We start from the raw sequence: 5,411 nt of genomic DNA on the forward strand, positions 1-5,411 counted from the left end.
TTGATGCCTTGAAGTTCCGGCATGGACTAGCTTTTGTTTATTTTAGCTTCTTAGAATACTCTTAGTTTAGTAATTTGATCATAGATGTTCTTGTGGTGATGACTTCCAGATTTTGGGGAATAATAGATGTTGAATTTTAGAAGTTATTGAATTGGTTTTTATTAATGAGTTTAAGTCTTCCGCATTACTTTCTGTTGATATTATATTGAAATGTTAGGGTTTAGATTGGTTGGTTCGCTCACATAGGAGGGTAAGTGTGGGTGCCAGTCGTGGCTCGATTTTGGGTCGTGACAATTACTTTAAATGACTATAAGGGTCATTACAATTAGTTTCTATCTTCTTGTTGTGTTTTGAGTCTCTAAAAGTATGTGAAATTGGTTTTCTTCCTAATTGTTTATTGTGGATGGTATGGTACGGTTATGTGTTGATAGTCTTGAATTTCTTATCTTTAGAAAGTGCCTAAAGAATAACAAGTGTCATTTGAGGACGAATGTTGTCCAAGTTGGGGAGATTGTAGCGCTTCTAAAAATGAGTTAGGTTGATCTAGAGCCTAAGATGTACGTCATGAGGTTTTAAAGTCCTAAAATGGTTAATAATAGTGTTTTTAGGCAGTACGTAAAGTTTGGTTGTGTTTGAAGGTCAAACGTCCAAGACGTCGGGAAACTAGTCGAAGTTAAACTAGTGTTTTGTAGTGGATTTTTGGGGGATGGTTTGAAGGTGAAATTGAGTATTGACGGTTCCTACACATATCCTGACATGTAAAAGGTCGAAACGTCCGAGAACGATGCCTCGGGGACTATCAAAATTGTCCCCAAGGAGGATCCATACTTGGACTGCCAAGCTGCCACGCCAACCTGTTTTAGGCTGTGGCTGCACGTCGCGAAGCTGTCACGTAGTGGTGAAAAGTCGTTACCTGCGACGCGGGACTGTCACGAATCATTCTGTCTAAGAATTTTTGAAAAATAAGATTTGGAAGTGCCTCCGCGACGCGTAGTAAAGTCCCAAATTTCGTTGCATCATTTTTAAGTTAAATTTGAGTTGGTTAATTTGTCCAATAAGTGTAGGGGTCTTTTTGATAATTTAGGGGTGAATAATGGACGGTTATAGGAACTATTTAAATCCCTAAACACACCAATCAAAGCTAAACCCTCAACTCAAAATAAAATTTCTCCATTCTTCTCTCCAAAAACCTCCATTGATGAAGGTTTGAAGCACCAAGGAAGAAGACTGATTTTTTCAACTTTTCTCCATCAATCTTGTGGGATTTTCATAACAATTAAGGTATGGTTCTTCATCCTTGAAATCTTTTTCTTCAAAGAGTCTATTTCAATGGATTTCATAGATGATCAAAAACATGAATTGTCCAATTTTGTATCTATCCATGGGTTCTTGCATTAAAGGTTTTGAAACATTGTCTTATGATTGAATTGATTCTAATTTGCTGATTTTGACCTAAAACCTCTATGAACCCATGCAAACAATGAACTTCTAGATTTGACTACTTTATGGGTGAATTGATTATGTCTTAATGACATTGAATTATTGTGTAGGTTGATTAGGGCTATTGAATTATGATAGAATCATGCTAGAATTGTTAGTATGATGCCCTAATTTCATAAACCTATGTTAAAATATCTTTGATTCATTGTCTATTGTAAGTAATGAATTGAATTGGTGATCATGGTCATGGGTAAGGGCCTTTGAGTGTTGTATTGGATGAATTGTCTATGGATTGAAGTTGTGAGGTTGGATTCATGGTATGTTGACCTTACTTTCTCTATATCGTGTATTCGAGTTCTTAGATGATAATGATGTTTGGTATGGTCCACTTATGGTTGCGGTGCTTATGTGATATACTTGTTGTTAATATGGCCTTGTCGGCGTTACTTTACGAATTATGATTAATGCGGCCTTATCGGCGTTACTTTATGAATTCTGAATGATGTGGCCTCTTCGTCATTACTTTAAGTATTATGTCTTTATCATGTTATAACTTGATTATGTGGATATTATGAATGTCAAGCTAAATTGTGTGTTTATGTGGAGTCAAAACATGAGTTCTTCTAGTTGATGATGTGTGTCGCTAGTAAGACTATAGTGTAGTCATTATGTGGATTACTTGATATTGAAGTATGATGTTTCTTGATAGAATATATGATACTTGTGATACTTAAATTGATGATATTATAGTAGTGAATAGGATGACCTATAGATGATATTGGTTATATATAATATATATATGTTTATAGAATGATATGTTATATGTGATATGGTGAAGTATGTGTGTATCTTTTTTTGATGGACTTGTGTCTCTTACTTGATACATGAATAATGTGAAGATGAGTGCTTGACTTAGTTTGCTAGAGCTTATTTGTCTTGTATGTATGAATGACATGTGACCTTGAACATTGTTAAGAAGGTCCTTTATGTGGTCTTTCAACCTAATTGGAAGGTTATGATATCCATGAAGTTGAAAGTCGTAATGGTATCCTTCTTGTGTGAATGGTGGACTTAAGGTTGATTGGATGGAACGACATGAATCATCCTTAGGAAAGTCATTGAGCTATCCTCTTGACCATTGTAGGTAGCCTTAGTGGATCCTCTTTGGTAAGGTGAAATGTGATTGGGTCATGAACTAGATATAGAACCTCTTCATGTGATCCTTTATATAAATTACTACGAACAAAGGCTAGCACCGAGTGAGTATGCATGGGTATTAGCTCTAGTTAAGTATGAGACTAATGTATAAAGGAACCCTCAATATTCCTTAACCATGTGCCTACATGGGATGTTTCCTAGTTCAACCATTGGAAAGCCCTTTATCAGAGTAGGGTAGACTCCGGATTTCATGCTTAGCTACCATGGTCTATGTCGGTTATTGTCTATTCTCATCATGTGGGATACATGATAGTGTTGGATAAGTACTGTGAAGTTTAGGTAGTGGAATGGGACGCTATCTAGACATTGCACGATTAGGCTTTGAAGATATTAGTGTGTGATTGCCCTAGGTCTTCTCCAAGACCATTACTTGAATTTCCTTATGTGTTGAATGTCTCTTAATGAACTAATAAAGATAATGACTTAAGTTAGAAAGCATTTTAGTGACTAATTACTTACCTAGAATAGTCTAAGGGTTGCTTAGTTAAGGTATGAAGGGGGCATAGGATTGGTCACTTCATGTCTTACCTAGATAAGTCTTAAGAATGACTTTAGATAGTGAAAGTAAATTGAATAAGTAGACATGATCTAAACTTAAGTGGTCTTAAGGATTATTTAGATAAACTTGGAGAGGGTGTATGGACGGTCTCTTCTTGTATTACATAAATAAGTCTTTTGATAACCTTTGGGGAGAGAATGTTATGATTCGATAGTCTAAAGAATCTCTTAGGTGTGTGTAAGACCCCCAAAATGAGTTAGGGTGTCTAGAGATTCACTTGTTTTAAGATGTTCATTAATTATTTTTAAAGTATGCTTGGGTGATTTGAAGTCATTTAGAAGTCAAACGTCAAGGGACGACCAAGATGTTGGACGATTAGTCACCTAAGGCGCCTTATGCGTTTTTATGTGCTTATGTGTGTGTCATGATATTATGAGGTCCTTAATTGAGTAATAATGATGTTTATAATCAGAATATGGAGTTTCATGAGGTTTGGAGGTCAAACGTCCCAGAACGTCTAAGACGTTCTAAAGTTAGCCGTTGAGACATGTATGTGTATGTCTTTATGGTGCCTAGAATGTTTGGACATGTTGCATGTAACTGTTTTGGGTGAAACTACGTTTAAAGGTCCTTGACAAGTTAAGGTGTATTTTCACATTGTAAACGTCCGGGTACGACTCCCCAAGGGCCCCGCAAGAGGCCCTTTAGAAAGACCCAAATACTGTCGAGACACTACCTTGGCAGTGTCAATTACGAGCTTAATTGACGCCCCATCAATTTGGGGAGTATGTTGACATTTAAATTCAGGATCTGAATCCACCAAGAAGGAGTTGCAGTCACCAACGACGAAGCAGCAGGACGCCCCGTCGTCCAGTCAACTCCCAGTCGATGCTGTCCGTCGATGGTTGCCTGCGACTGTTTTATTTAAGGGATGAATGGGAAATTCATCTCAAGTACTAACCTTAACCTAATAGGTTTATCCAGATATTTTTTGGTGTATTTAAGTGATCAAAAATGTCATCAACTCATTCCCAATTCATTTTACAAAAATTAGACTTTCTTTCCAAAATTAATTCTCTCTAGAAACCTCCATTGAAGGTGAATCTCAAGAACAGCTTGGAGCTTGTATTCCCATGGATTCTTCATCAAGTCTTAGAGGTTTTCCTATAGATAAAAGTATGGTAATCCTTCATCTCTATTTATCCTTCCATCTAGAGAGTTAATCTCAAAGTTTTCAAAGAGATTTCATGATCAAACTTCTTCTTCTTCAATCTAGTCATGGGTTTTTTCTCAAAATGTTTTTAAAGGATTAATCATGATTGAATTGATGATAATGTATTGGTTTTAACGTGAATTTAAATCCAATTGCATTGTGAACCCATGTCCCTTCCCAAACTCGATTTAGCCTATGCATGGGCATTGATATTGTGGCTTGTTATTGGTTGAATTGTGATTCTATTACGTTGAATTGCTCATGTCTACTGTTATTTAAGTATATTGATTGTGAATTGTTGAAGAATCAACCATGTGGATCAATATATGAAGATTTGAATAAGATTAACATAAGTCTCTATGTGTTCACTGTAACATTGCCTTTATAATGTATGAATGTGAAATTCAATTATGTTATGCTGATTGTAGCTACTGTCTTAGGTAAATGTCATGTCTATGGATTGATAATGTTATATACATGATGTGATATAAGTTCTAGGTTAGATGAAGCATGATTTAGACTTGATTACTATGTCTTTAGCTACTGCCCTAGATTGATACTATTGATGAAATATGATTGATAATCAATGCAAGTAAATTTGGTTAAAAATCTATGTCCTACTTTCTAGTATATTAGTGATGTATTGTATTAGTTTGTAGCTTGGTGTTGTAGTGTCTTATGTATGGCTTCTATTATGATTAAAGCACATTTATCTACTGCCTTTTTATATAAATTGTTAATGAAAAAGGAGTATTAATCAAGGATGATCAAAGGGTGAGAAATTGGTAACAAGGCTTATCTCTTTTACTTTTCTCTATCATATTGTTGGTGAAGCCTTGTATGTCATTGTGTGGTATGGTCCTCTTTTGGTAACGACCTGTTTAGTCGTTTTGAGCAGCAAATTTTATTTCTGGAAAAACTATGTGAGTCGACGGAACCCACGACGGACCGTCATGGGCACGACGGGACGTCGAGGGGGTCTCGTTCCAAAAGACTTAGACTTCTGAAATTTGGGTACTGAAATCGACTCTCTGAACTTGG

The sequence above is a fragment of the Solanum pennellii genome, chromosome 1, assembly GCF_001406875.1.
Source record: "Solanum pennellii chromosome 1, SPENNV200".
In the NCBI taxonomy this organism is placed as follows: Eukaryota; Viridiplantae; Streptophyta; class Magnoliopsida; order Solanales; family Solanaceae; genus Solanum; species Solanum pennellii.